We start from the raw sequence: 15,426 nt of genomic DNA, 5'->3' as shown, positions 1-15,426 counted from the left end.
GCACTATCAGCGGTTCCAGTTGCCGCGCAGCCGTGTACCGAAGCAAACACGCAAGGTGCTCTCGACAGTGGCCGCGATCACGGATGTGGGCGACAGCTTCGTGCATCTCCTTTTCGACGTCATTGCTGCGATCTGCGACGATGCCTGACACGTGCGCTTGTGGCGTGCCGCGCATTCAGGATCAGCGAGCTCCGTGCAAGCGCGTCGTGAAACGGGCGCTCTGTCGCCACGCTTGCAGCAGCTGGGAGTGCGGCGAACGAGGCAGAGTTGGTTGTGCGCCGTCTTTCGACGCAACTACCGGAAATCAAAACGTAACTAATGAGTCGCGAAACGTAACTAGTTAGTCACGTGCTTGTTTTCGTTAGTTATTACTTGATGCTGCCTGGGATCAAGTCTTTCGAATGTTCCGGAGCGTATGTGTGCCATAAGTTAATTTTTCACTTTGTTTAAGACAGTTTACGACAGATGCTTTCCACGGGGAAAAAAAAGCTATTGTCACTAAACGCAATCTGCATAAGCCTGCGTGACGCTAATTCACGTCAAAACGATCAAGAAATCCAACATGTCCGAGTACTTTTTCTTTGCCATGAATCCAGTTGCCTTCAGTGCATTTAGCCCTACAAAGCCTGAACGCCATTCCACGTCCAACAAAATTAAAGCAACTTGTTTGTACTTGTTTCTGGTCATGGCGAGCATGTTGTTACGAAAAAACAGTGAAATCATCATTGAGTACAGATCGGTAGTATTTGATTTACGTAATTAGTAATTCATTTCCTGAACTATGCACAGCTTAAAACGACCTGCAGCATATTAAAACTGCTAGTATTAGGTTTCTTATGCTTCAATCAGAGCTCTTAGGCATCAAATTCAACTTAACAAGAATAATACGTCGGGCTTTGTGAGGTTAAACAATAATAATCTAAAACAAAATAAATAGTTAAGTGAGCTTGTAATTGATGACGTACCTGCGTCTCGCTCTACACTTTCAAACACATTTCGCGAGATTTTTTCAAGTTTTGCGGCTACTTGTGATGTCAGAGCTAGTAGCTACATCTCCGATATAACGAATTAGTCGTCCGCCTTTTGACTTAACTGATGCTGAAAAGTATTCAGTTTGCTATTGAACTTGAGATATACAAACAGCGTTGATTATGATCGACACTAAATTAGGCAAATTAGTTTTACAGTTAGCATCTTAGTACCATTTCTGAGACACAATTCAAACCTGTCTTTAAAATCGGACATGTTTCCTATAGCAAACAACAGTGCAAGGTTTTCTGGTATATTTAAAGGTGGTGACAGAAATAACTTATATAACTATTGCCCTATCTGTGTTCTCCCTGTATTTTGTGAGGCCTTGTAAAAGCTTATGCTAACAAGAATGAAGGTCCTTCCGAAAGCACAATTAATTCTATTCAATTCAATTATGGGGTTTTTACGTGCCAAGACCACTTCCTGATTATGAGGCACGCCGTAGTAGAGGACACCGGAAATTTTCGACCACTTGCGGTTCTTTAACGAGCACCTAAATCTAAGTACACGGGTGTTTTCGCATTTCGCCCCCATCGAAATGCGGCCGCCGTGGCCGGGATTCCATCCCATGACCTCGTGCTCAGCAGCCTAACACATAGCCACTGACCAACCACGGCGGGTAAAGCACAATTAATTGCAAAGTCACTTTGGCTTTAAGGAAAATCCGCTGAATCAGTCCTCCTATTGCAAGAGTGCTTATTTTAGGTAATATTGAAAAAAAAGTAACACTCGAAGTGTTCGTCGATAATTAATAAAGCGCTTTAACTGCTGAATAGCAAAATGCTGATCTTCAGAAATGCAGTGTGCGTGGCATTCCGCCTATCTTTTTTTCAGTCCTGTTGAAAGTGCCGAAGACAGGTTGTTTTTATGTTTTCGTATATATTCAATACGCGCATATTTCAATGGGGTGTTCCTAAGGGCAACTTTTTAGAGTGATTTCTTTCTAACGTATATGCGCGCAACATTATGAGCATAGCCAATGAATTAGAATACATCTTGTACGCGGACAACACCATTCTTTTTCTGACCTAACGAGAGCTCGTAAACCGAGGTAATGCCGTTCCAAACACACGATACTTGCTCTGGAGCAAATGGATTGCTGGTAAAGACTAAAAAATAAATTTTAATGCAATTAGCATTCTTCGCCTAGTTCACGCATATTAAATATATCTATCCTCTGACGCGCACACAGGGACCCAAGTTGTCTACTAACTCGGGTCGCTAGGTATGCGCTTGTGGTCGCGATGCCTTCGTGGCTCCATCACTGTCGTTCCAGCCATGCAGTCGTTGTCGTGTGGTCACCCCATCATGCGTAATGCCGTCGCGCTGTCGTCGCATGAAGGAACAACGGCCAAGTAATGACGACGACGACGGCATGATCATTGTACGACAGGAGTCGCACGTGTAGTTGTTTATCTTCCTCGAGTGACCGCTTTTCACTGTCTGACGAGTGTTATCACCCAGCGCGGGACGCGCCCGCACGTGTAGGAAGCTTCTCGAATGTTATCGATGGTTCTATTGTCACCTAGGCTTGTGTGATCTAAGGTTCTATTCTCGACACGCATGGCGGCTGCACGACCGCTATTATCCGCCATGTTGACTCTCTTATTGGCTGTCGAGAACTCACGTGCCTTGAAATATGTGCCAGGAAACGGAAGTTTTGCAAAATGCAATTTTGCCTTTTCATCAAGATGACGAAACGTGACGTGGGGCTGAAAATTTTATCGACTAATATATATACGTTTCGGTCCTTGACAGCTATATTGTGGCGTTAACGCTTCAAAAAGAAAGTGAGCGATAGCGTGCAGAAGCCATTGCAATGCATCTGCAATTTCGCGAACATGTGGTGGCGATCCAAGATAGCCGCCATGTCAGCTTGCTGATTGGCTGAAGGAATACGCCTTGGGGAGCGTCACAGGAAGGGCCGTTTCGTAAACATCGATTTGACGCTTAGATTTTCCGCCATAATTTGTGGTGCGAGGACCTGTGCGAATTATGCTAATGAGCAGCCATATGCAATGGCGGTCGAAAAGAATGCGTATCGCCACATTTTCCCCGTCATTCAGCGCCATAAAAATCTTTTATTTATAACGCGTGCTCATGGTATTTGCATCGCTCTCGCGTGGTGTCGGCATTTGTGTTTTGAGCCATCATTTTTTAAAAGAACGCGTTTACACGAAATCATATTGGTTGAACATAGCAAACTTTCTGCAACGTTGTCCACTTTTCACTGCTGCGTTTGTATTGTAATCAAGATTATTGCCTTTTCGCACAATCGCAAGTTATGACAACGGCGTCTTTTTAATTTATAAAAAAGGTATGTACGTAAGGCGGTGCGTTGAAGTTTCCTCACGCAGTGCGAGTAACCAGCGATGTGAACAAGACGTGGCAGCGCCGGCGCTTGCGTCGTGCAAGCTCTGGCGCAATATCACTGGCGCGCACAACGCTATCAGTGATATCCGGCCGTTTCTCAGTAACCACTCTCTCGCTTGGACAAGATATACGAGAGAGTGATTACGAAGAGACTTCAAGACTACATGGACGATAACGAATTATACCCGCACAGCATGTTCGGCTTCAGAGCCAAGCTGTCGACGCAAGACGCGCTGCTGCAGATAAAAGAAGATATACTCAGCGAAATCCCACGCTACGGAGAAAATACCATCATGGCACTCGACATCAAAGGCGCCTTTGACAATGTCAGTCACGAAGCCATACTAACGGGCCTAGACAACCTGAACTGCGGCAGAAAGACACAAGGCTACGTCAAAGCATTCCTGTCGGGCAGAACAGCGACCATCGGACTAGGAGAGCTAAGATCAGACAAGTTCAGCATTCCAAACAAAGGCACACCGCAAGGGTAAGTTATCTCGCTCATCCTTTTCAACGTGGCAATGATAGGACTGGCCAAACAGTTAGAGGAAATTGGGGGAATACGTCATGCGATGTACGCCGACGATATCACCATCTGGGCGGAAAGAGCTCCGTTAGGATACCAAGAACTCAAGTTGCAAGAGGCCGCAGCATGCGTAGAAACATATGTCAGGGCAAGAGGACTCGCATGCTCAACGGAGAAATCTGAGCTCCTGAGAGTGCGCCGGAGACGCAAGGCCAGCGACGAGGCCGAGCCCCTGAAAATCTACCTGGAGGGACACCAGATCCCGGAAGTGACGCAATGCAGAATACTGGGGATGTGGGTGCAAACAAACCAGCGTTGCACATACGCCCTGGCACTAACCAATACTGCAGTAAACCAAGTGGCCAGAATGATAAACCGGGTGTCGAAAAGAAGATATGGCATGAAGGAGGCAGGCACACTCAAGCTGATAAAAAGCCTAGTAGTCAGCAGAGTGGTGTACGGCCTACCGTACTACAACTGTGTCAAAAGCGAAATCCAGCAAATCGACACCATCCTAAGGAAAGCACTCAGGACGGCGCTTCAAGTACCCCAAACAGCGTCGACCGAGAAGCTGCTAGCCCTAGGGCTGCACAACAGCTTTGAGGAACTGCAAGAAACCCAAAGGATTGCACAATTCCAAAGACTACAGCAAACTGAAACCGGTAGAAGACTTCTAGTCAGGTACGGCGGCGAATCAACCCTACGAAAAGTACAAGATAACATGACGATCCCGGACGAGTACCGCAGTACCATCAGGGTAGCACCAATACCCAGAAATATGGACCCGAACCTGCACAAGACACGCAGAGAGGCGAGGGCAGAGTACGTGCAAAGGACAGTGGCCACCCGGAACGAAACGGTGTATGTTGACGCCGCAACATACACCAGCAAAGAAGAAGAACGCAATAAGCATAAAGTGGCGACGGTGATTGGCCCGGACCTCAGGGAAATCACCAGCGCGTCAATACGGAACAGCGTGGTAGTTGAAGCCGAGGAAGCGGCCGTAGGTCTAGCGGCAGTGGAGCGCTATCGACTAGGCAAATCCCGAACGATTCTAACAGACTCGCAAACAGCTTGCCGGAATTACATGAATGGCAGGATCAGCCGCAAAGCGCTGAACTTTCTCCGCTCTAACGGCCGACCCACAGACAAGCAAAGCAAACACGCGATAGCTTGGATACCGGGACACACGAGTGTCGAGGGAAATATGGAGGCAGATAGGATAGCTCGAGGGTACGCAACAAACCAGGCGTCCAAGAACACTGCCGCCATAGAGGACCCCGAACCGGTAGGCCAAACATACGCTGACACGCTAAACTACTTCAGGGGTGCCAGAATGAGATGCCCGGCACCAGACAACCAACTCAACAGAGAAGAAGCCGTCATCTGGCGGCAACTACAAACGGGCGCATTGCCGAACCATTACACACTAAACAAAATTTACCCTACCCAATATGAGAACACATGCCCCTGGTGCGGGACAAGCCCACGCTATATAATATCACGTGGGCCTGCCAAAAAGCAAAAGAAATAACCATAATAGAAAACTCGAGTGCGGAACAGTGGGAGCGGATGCTTTCCAGCGGCATCCTGAAAGTCTAGCAAGGGCTAGTAAGGCGTGCTCGCAGGGCAGCTACCCTAAGTGGGGCCCTGGACTAGGGGCACCAACCCTGCAAATCGATATGGAAGAAGAACCGCTAACTCCATATGTAAATAGAGCAAAATAAACGTTTTTCACCACCACCACCACCAGCCAGACGAGCCGACGAGACGTTCATTTGAGGGATCGCCAGCTGTTTGTGCGCAGGCGCAAGTAAGAGCGGACGCGAGAGAGAAAATCTGGGGGCTTTTGCTGCTTGAGTATGTAACTCCGCCTGGGCACTTACGGAGGAGGTTTTCATGTAGGCGCTTGTCCCTAGGTGTGCCGGCGTTGCGGAGTGGGGTCGTTTACGCTCAGACGCTGGCTGCCGGCACGATAAAATAGGTGAAGCAGCGGGTACTGACGGCCGATTTGGCGACCCCTGTGTCGGACAGACTCTCTCGCACCTGCGGCGCTCGTTCTAACTCAATCGTGGCGGATCATAGCTTTCTCGCGCCTTACGGCAATGTACCTTGTAAATAACGTCACAGATGTTTCTGTGGGAGAAGTAGCGACCGTAGTGGAGCCCGGGCCACATATTGGCCTCGAGCTCCACCACTGGAAAAGCTGGCGCCACCGTCGGCGTGACGTGCTAGGAGGGATCACGTGGACATAGCGGCCGCGTGGGCTGCTTCGGGAGCGCCGAAGCGAGCTGAAAACGAGTTTGAATTCCCTCGTACGCTGCGGTCCTCATTTATTGGCGAAATTTTCCCGCTTCGAGTGTCTCCTTTACAACGCTTGAAAGCACTACAATAGGTAGTGGCTGCCTTTGAAGGCGCGCAACATGGTAGGCTACTGCTCGGTGCCGCAGGGCCGGACGCACGTAACGGAGGCCGGTGTCAGCCTTGTTCACACGTAGCCGCAGGTCAAGAAGCTGCGTGAAGCTTGGCTCGCGAAACATAAAACCGGCAAACAGTCATCGGCTACAACTCGGGTATGCAGCAAGCACAGACGCGAGGAAGATTTCTGCTACGGCGCCCGGTGTGCGATGTTCTGAAAACGCGCACTGAGACGCTCGCCCGAGTCTGCTGCACGACTAATGTCATGATGGTTTGGTCTATCAACTTGTCGATGCTATAGATACTGGCAAGTTCAGTGGAGTGGAAAGGCCGCGGTAAGAAGCACATTTAAAAAAAGCATGGCATATGGTCATGTTTATGTTATGAATTAATGCACTGGATTACAAAAAAGGAGCAGCGGGAAATTGCACGCTGAGAACACAGAAAAACATACAGTGCGACGCAACTCGAGAAATAATATTGAAAGATCAAAGAATTTAGAAGGAAAAAAAAAGATTGAATCATCGCGACGGCACATTACAGTCCCCGTAGGTGTCGAAGTTTATACAATGAAATTATTTTTGAACAGCTCTGATAGCGCCCACGCATCAATGGTTTCTTGTATACTGTCAAATGCTCATATTCTGCGGCCTAAAGCTCATGGCACGGTGCGGGAACGCGCGCGCGGAGAAAGCGAAACAGTGCGCGGACAAGCACGCAGACGCGCAGTCGGTCGCTGCGAATCTGCACGATAGCTGTATTGAGGCTTCTTTCTATTACGCTCCATTTGGTTATACAAACACTATAAGAACATATTTCACATAGTTTGCTCTCAGCGTTTACCTACCATTCGCGTAAGAAGCCGGTTCGAGAGACTCCATCGCGGCGACCGCGCGCAGTGGCGTTCACCGTCCGTATTCGGTAAAGAGATAGCGTCTGTAAACGATTGTGTGCTTTCAGTTTGCCTAGGATTATTATTTAGACAGTAAACAACTTCTCTCGTTTCGAAAGTACTTAGAGAAATGTCCGGGAGGGCTCGCGCGCGGTGTTTTCAGTGAGCTCTGACAGCAAAACCTATGAGGAGCGCACCGCGTGATCCCTCATACTACGCCAGCGAGGCGCTTCCGATAGATGGCGACTCCGTAACTCCTCGCCGCCAATACTGAAAATTTAGAAGGCAGAGAGCGCCTTAGCAATCGTGGTTGAGCGCAAGTGACTGAAAGGCCGCCGGTGACGATGACTGACTCCACACCAGCGCCGCAGGCGCGAGAAAGTCTGTCCGAAGTACCTTCAGAGGCAAAGTTCTGACTGATGTTGCAGAAGTCGCAAGGTGCGGTGGTGCTGAACTTAGCGTCACAAGTTGGCGGCTGGGCGTAATTATATTTACTCAATCGTGTTTTTTTTTTACTAATTGTAACAACGTGTCATTATTTCGCATTATTGGCGGCCTCCAGGACACCAAAGCGGCAACGGGGACACCAAAGGTAGAACCCGGACAGGTCCGTGGGTTCTGCCTTTAGCCCCTACATCCCAGACAATGTTTGTCTAAACAAAGCATCCATTCATTCATTCATTCATTCATTCATTCATTCATTCATTCATTCATTCATATTAAAGCAAATGGTGCAGGATCTCCAGGGCACCCAACGGGTAGAGGGGTAATCAAACCTGGAAGCGGGTGGCCCGTGGGTTCGGGCCGCTCGCCGAGGCCTGCGCGGCCCAAACCCACGCGCACACCCTGCTTCCAGGTTTGATTCCCCTGCTACCCGTTGGGTGCCCTAGAGATCCTGCGCCTTTTGCTTTAATATGAATGAATGAATGAATGAATTGTTTAGACAATACATTGTCTGGGATGTAGGGGCTAAAGGCACATGCAACTTCCTGACAAAGGCCCCCCTGCCCGTACATTGCTCAGGCGGTGGAACATCATGGAAATATAGTGCAGCGATGTAGAAACAAGAAAAAGAACAAAATATATGCAGCAAGCAATCAAGTTTACCGAGAAGTAAGACTGTTACACTTAATACATAATTTATCGTCAAATATTTAAACATGCAAGTAATACTGATCAGTGTTACAAAACATTATATAGCAAATAGGAGAAAAAAATGTAAGAAAAAATGACTCAAAGAAAATAAAAGCTATCGAGACCGCAAAGACAGTTAAGCACCATTAGGAACTTAGCTAAAGATAATTCCTAACCTTTTTCTTTAGACTGTGAGCAGATCTGCGTTCCTGAATCATAGTAGCAATTTCTGGATTATTATTTGTAAAATGAGGTACTAGGTAGGCGAGTGCCTGGGTACCATATTTGGTTGTAAACTTAGGTGCTCTAAGTCTGTTATGCCGAAGGTGATATTGTGAGTTGTCGGATGACAAAAATGTGGACAGGGTATTCGGGTCAAGCATGATTTCCCTATGTGTGTACATAGGAAGCCTTAGTTGGAATAGATGATCTATTGTGAGTATGTTTAGCTTGGAGAAGTATGGTGCAGTGTGGCCACTACGTTGAAGGTTTTCTATGCAACGGACAGCTCTTTTTTCTAGGAATATTAACCTATCTAAATTTGTCCTACCCCAGATTAGTAGACAATATTGTATATCTGAATGAACAAGTGCATAGTATAGCTGTAGTTTTAACCATTTTGGCATTAAGGTTCTGGTATTATACAATATAGAAATTGACCTGCGCATATTTGCATGTATCGTAAATTGTTTACATGTGGTGTCCAGCTCAAGTTTTCTTCAAAGACGACGCCTAGAAACTTATAAGTAGAAACCCGTTCGATAGCACAATTTTTAAATCTAATACAGGTACTATAGTCAAAAGGCTTACTACGGCTTTTGAAAATAATATACATAGTGTTTTGTACATTTAGTTGAAGTTGGTTACAATGCAACCAGTGTGATAGATTAGTTAACCATCTATTAGCTGCCTTTTCAAGTTCAAATAAGTGTTTACCTGTAAAAAAATACTTGTGTCGTCTGCATAGAGAACTATGTCGGGAGTTCGGGGCATGTTCACAAGATCATTTGTATAAAGAATAAAGAATAATGGTTCAAGGATAGAGCCTTGCAGTACACCATGTTTTATCGACTGTAATTGGGAACGGTAGCCATTTAGGCTAGTAAATTGCACCCTGTCGGGTAGATCACTGCGTATCAGATTTAATACCAAACCTCTAAAACCGTAGTGTGGGAGTTTGCGAAGCAACATGGGATACTTAATAGAATCGAATGCATTTTTAAAGTCTAGAAACAATACAAGAATGTATTGCCTATTATCAATATTTTAAACTAATCTTTCTTTAATATCTAAGAGCGCTGTTTCGGTTGATTTCTTTTCACGGAAGCCTAATTGCTGCTTGGAAAACATTTGGTGGTTGCCAATAAACTTCATTAGTCGTCATTTTAATGTATATTCTAACACTTTAGAAAATAAAGGTAGCACAGATAAAGGCCGATAGTTATTCAACTCATTATGAGGGCCACCTTTGTGAATGACTACTACTCTGGCTATCTTCATGTCTTCAGGAAAGGTACCCGTGGCGAAAGCTTGATTGCAGATGTACTGAAATGAGCCACATTGTAATTCAGCATCATGTTTAATTGGGTCAGCCTTAATATGATCATAGCCAGCGGCAGTATTTTTATTTAACGATTTCAGGTATGTAACTATTTCTAATTCACTACATGGAGTCAAGAAAATAAATTGCGAGCAGGAAGAAGAAATGTATTGTTCACAGTCATTTGCTGTATTATTTGCCTGACCTGCTGCACCAGAAGTTAGGAAATGATTACTGAATTTGTCCCCTACGTCGGCTTCAGTTAACTCAATGCCGTCAATGATTAGTGTCGTAGGAAGGCTAGCCTTTGTTTTCGCTGTGAGCAGACGTGCCGAGTTCCAAGCCTTCCTGTGATTACAGCAGACCCAAGAAAACCTTGCCTGATAATATTGAATACGAGCTCTCTTCAAATCTGAGTTTCATTTGTTTCGAACTTTTTGTATTCATGTGATAGAGATATGTCTCTTAGTATAATGAAGTTATAGTATAGTTTATCTCGTTCTCTAATTCTGTTGTAAAGATATCTGTTAATCTATGGTTTCCTTGACTTGCTGTGCCTTGTATAGTATTGCAGTGGGAAGGCAGCATCATAGCAGTTCTTTACATGTTGTAGGAACAAATCATATGATACGTTAGGGTTTTGGTCACTATACACACGACTCCAGTCGATACTTTCAATACTAGCATGAAATGTCGACAAGGCATTGCTATTGAAGGAGCGATATGCAACAAGAGCATCGTTAACATCATTTTTTTTTCTTTCCTTGTCGCAAGGAAAAAACAAAACACTGATAAATGATCGCTCAGGTCAGTTGTTAGCACGCCAGCATTGAGGTAATTTCTATCATCGTTAGTTATACATAGGTTTAGTAGAGTTTCACTTACAGTTGTTATTCTGGTGGGTAATCCTTCTAAGTGTTTGCACGAGAATGACTCAATGACATCTAAAAATTGTCTACTATGTGCGCTAAGTAATAGCAGATCAATATTAAAATCACCAACAAGGACAATAGGCAAATTTCCTAAGGACGTACGCCTATTCAAAAACAGTAGTTATAAATCCAAAAAATCCTTGAGTATCCTCTGATGGGGGGTGAAACACCGAGGCAATCAAAGATTTTACACAATGAACGGCAATAGATTCATAATGTGCGCAAACACAACAAAATTCAGAAACCACCTCATATAAGATATCTTATATGATATATAAGATATATGATATATGCTATATATGATATATATATATATATGAAATAGTGACAGTCCACCACCCCTGCGATTCAGTCTATACACGCCTTCATGTTTGTATCTTTCGAAAAATACTACATCGAACACACGTGAGTACCAGGTCTCAGCGAAGGCCAAAAAATGAAACGTATGATCTAATGAATGAAGCAGCAATTCAGGTTGTTTATTTCTAAGACTACGTGTGCTTAAATGGAAAATTGACATTCTGTCCTGGTTCTTAAAAGAGGGGCACTGCACAAGAGATTTAAAAGATTCAGCATCATGATATATGGCTTCATGCAAGATAGCCATAGCAGTAACACTAGCAGTTGAAATAATGCAAACGATAAAAGAAAAGAAGCCATTCAGCGAATCTTATCAAGGTCACTTTCACTGTCGATGCGCAGTGCTCGATCACCAGGCACCTTGCGTGCAAAAAACTTGCCATTTTTGTCCCACGCGTACTGATAATGATACTCCTCAGCTTTTGCTTTCATTAGCCAGAGAAGTTTCTTGTTCTGTGGCGTCAGATCGTCAAGGAAATACACGCCAGAATTAGCGGTTTTTCATTCGGCTTTCTTAGCCATCCATTGATCACGTGTTACACGTGATGCGAAACGGACGAGCACGACAGGAACTTTGCCAGCTTTTGGCGGCAGTCTTTGCACGCCTTCGACTTCGGAGTTAGTCAATCCAGGAAGGGTAAGCTTGGTCGCTAAATTATTCAGCTTCCCGAGCAAATTTTCATTCTGGGTGACAGGTGAGCTATGGATTTCAATATTTTGTCGCCTGCTGTATTGCTCTAGGGCATTGACTTGCTTTTGCAACTTAAGAACGTTCATGCTGTTTTTAGATCTCCCGACGGAATCTGCCCCTTAAAGGCGGTTGTTTCAGTTGATTGCTCTTGCATTTCAGCAAGCACCGACTCATATTGATCAGACATATGCTGAACAGACAGCTCCAATTTGTCCACTGTAATCTTTAATACCATTAGTGAATCTACCTTGCTTTGTATGTCAGGTATTTGGGCCAGCTTCTTATTAGTTTCAGTAATAATTTTCTCGTAGGCCAATTTATGCTCGTCTGTGTGGCTCTTTTCACCACGTGCCCTTCGGGCCACCAAAACAAGGCATGTCTGACACGTCCATGGTTTCATTGCGGCACCGTCTTTTTTGAAGGTTGTCTTGCTCACACTCGAGCATGCTCCCACGTAATAGCCATATTTGCATTCTGAGCAGGTTGGATATGTGCAACTATCTATGTGTGGCACAAAACAAACTAGGCAGCCGTCGGACTCGGACATATCAAACACAGCAAAAATCAAAGGCTCACGGTAACAGTGGTCGTTGAAAGGAAGCTTCAGTGATCACCAACAGGACGCTATTGCAACAGAGGCGATGGTAGTGGTGGACAACGACAATTTTAGTGAGGTGTAGGTGCAGTGCACACCTACCTGCAAAGTCAGTCGATAGAGGTTAGTCACGAGCTGACTGTTTTCGTCGCCACCACCGCTCAGCAAATGGTGTTTGGATAGCGCCTTTTGTAGTAGCGTCTCGGTGACGTAGGTCACGTTGGGGGCGCTGTCGATTCTTGATACGGCTCCCGGATTCTCGATATGGCGTTGTAGAAGTGAACGGAGCAGCAGGCGCCGATCGGTAACCACACTTGGGCAGCAACTACTTGCAAAGTCAGTCGATAGGGGTTAGTCACGAGCTGACTGTTTTCGTCGCCACCACCGCTGAGCAAAAATGACCTCAGGTGCTCTCCTAAGGCCTCCGTTTGCCCGTTACATGTGCCCTCGTGGAGGAGTGCTTGTAAACAATGCAATCTATCGTCGCGACTAAAAAAGCGACCTGCGACTTATACAACACTATAGTCAGAGCCTTGCCCCTTCATACACAGCTATCACCAAATGGGGCGTCGGTGACCACTGCCGCACCGCGCGGGTAGCCAGCGGCGGAGCGTAAACAAACTGCACCGAACTGCGCAATGCCGGCATGCCTAGGGGACAAACGCATACAACACGTGTTAAGAAACCTTCTCCGGTGTGTTTAGGCAGACTCACATATTCAAGGAGCAAAGGCCCTCAGATTTTCTCTCTCGCACCCGTTCTTACTCGTGCCTGCGCAAAGACATCGAGCACCGTGAAAAGCGCCATGCCCTGCTGTACGTACTAGCAATCGTAAAAACGTTTCCCGCGTACACGTATGATAGCTAATGAAGCAGACGTCGGCTTGTACGCAGCAGACGGTGGAAGCGAGAAGCGTTTTCGACGAGTTATCGTAGGCTTTGAGATAGCTGCTTTATGTTTTACTCAGGAGGAAAACTGTTTTGCTTTACGGAGAACGTTAGGTTCGATGCCTTCATTTCAGTTTCTTAGGCAAAATGTCAAGTTTGCGTCAGGTTACGACAGCAAAACGGGCCATCAGCGTCATTTCGTATGCGTCGCGCCTACGTCACGCTTCTGGAATACACGCGAGCACCAGCGATTACTCTGGAACCTTCGATGACTCATGCTTAAAAGCCGACCCGCTTCACCGGCAGATCAGATTTTGGATGATCGCCGACTGTGTTCGCTGCTATCGTCGGTCTTTGAGTGTATTCTGCTTTGAGGGCACCGGTTCGCCCAATAAAACGCTAGTTTCGTCATTGCCAGTTTTGCTGCCTTCTTTACCGTCACGTACTACGCGACGACAGTTTTAGTTGCACGTACGCGTAGAGGCTTCACGTACGCAAACGTGAAAAGCCTGCGTACCTTACGTGCACGCCATCTGAAACGCTTTTAGCTACACGTACGCGACGCACGCCAAGAGGGATCCCGTAGCTCCATCTATCGGGAAATGTGAACACGGCGGTAGCCAATTTAAACTTGTCGCCATGTTTCGATGCGAGCCGTCTGCGCGCGCGCGGCCCGCTATCGCTTGTTCGCGATCTTGCGGAATTCCCGCGCGAAGCTGTCTACGTGCGCAAGAAACGCACGCGAAGAATTGAATCCCACGTACGTCCATGAGAGGCGCGCGCGCCCGCTACGTTCTACGCATGCGCACTGCTCACACGTAGAAGCTCTACGTACGCAAAGCCTCTACGTACGTGTAACTAAAACTGTCTAATGAGGATATCACGAATGACGACGATTGACCGACTACTACGGCATGACGACTGTAATTATAGATAAAATGACGATAAGGGCATGTTGAAAACGGCCCGTCGACAATGGAAAGACTGCGACACGCTGGAACGACCACAGTCGTACGACGGCAATGCAATGCTGGCATGAGCACAATGGAATGAATGATAAGGTGCGACGACAGTGGGACAATGATGTTATGACGACAGCATAACGACAGTGGGATGACGAAGCTAGATTGATGACGACATGGTAATGATAGGATGATGATGCTTGAATTATGACAATGATACGACGACGACAACATGATGACAATGGAATGACGAAGCTTGAATATCGACGACAAAGCATATAAGCTTCGTATATATATGTATAAAGCAACCTAACATATCTTAACTAAAGAGAAAAATGATTTCCTCTGCATCAGTAAATTACCTCTCTACGACGCCAAAAACACCACTCTTACCACGTTAAGACGCTTGGTAAGCCAGAAAAAGCGCAAGAACGAAAGACGGGTGGCGACACCTCCTCGAAGTTCCCGCACCTGGTTGCTGTGACGTCATGGATTTTGATGGCATCTTCTAGGGCCTACTCAAGTATGTAGCGGTACAGATTGACTACATTGTGTTCTAAAGGAACCAAATATTAAACATGGCAAGTTTCGGGAACGTTCATTCAGCCAACGCGGCCCGAATCCGAAAACATACTTTAGAATCCCTGACGTCACACTGACGTACCGGCGTGGGGTTTGAGCGCGAAATTCAAATACTAAATTAAATTAAATTATGGGGTTTTACGTGCCAAAACCACTTTCTGATTATGAGGCACGCCGTAGTGGAGGACACCGGAAATTTCGACCACCTGGGGTTCTTTAACGTGCATCTAAATCTAAGTACACGGGTGTTTTCGCATTTCGCCCCCATCGAAATGCGGCCGCCGTGGCCGGGATTCGATCCCGCGACCTTGTGCTCAGCAGCATAACACCATAGCCACTGAGCAACCACGGCGGGTAAATTCAAATACTGAAACTTTGACCTTCATTTTCTCATCTAATACTCAAACTATTATTTTGAAATGACTGCCTGCAGAGTTCTCAAACAACGTTTTATTAGTCTAAACTGATTTATTGTTTCGCTTTAGTCTCCCTTTAAAGCAAG

At 46.0% G+C, this 15,426-nt stretch overlaps 1 protein-coding gene and 1 long non-coding RNA gene across 12 annotated transcripts in view; one reads left to right on the top strand and one right to left on the bottom strand.

Moving 5' to 3' along the window:
- The window catches only part of LOC135921236 (uncharacterized), a 227,896-nt gene that overhangs the window by 9,963 nt on the left and 202,507 nt on the right, over positions 1-15,426 (bottom strand). The window lies entirely within an intron of this gene.
- Positions 1-15,426, top strand: part of LOC135920875 (retinol dehydrogenase 12-like) — a 361,370-nt gene that overhangs the window by 326,410 nt on the left and 19,534 nt on the right. The window lies entirely within an intron of this gene.

The sequence above is a fragment of the Dermacentor albipictus genome, chromosome 1, assembly GCF_038994185.2.
Source record: "Dermacentor albipictus isolate Rhodes 1998 colony chromosome 1, USDA_Dalb.pri_finalv2, whole genome shotgun sequence".
NCBI lineage: Eukaryota > Metazoa > Arthropoda > Arachnida > Ixodida > Ixodidae > Dermacentor > Dermacentor albipictus.
This window is presented reverse-complemented; position numbering and strand designations above follow the sequence as displayed.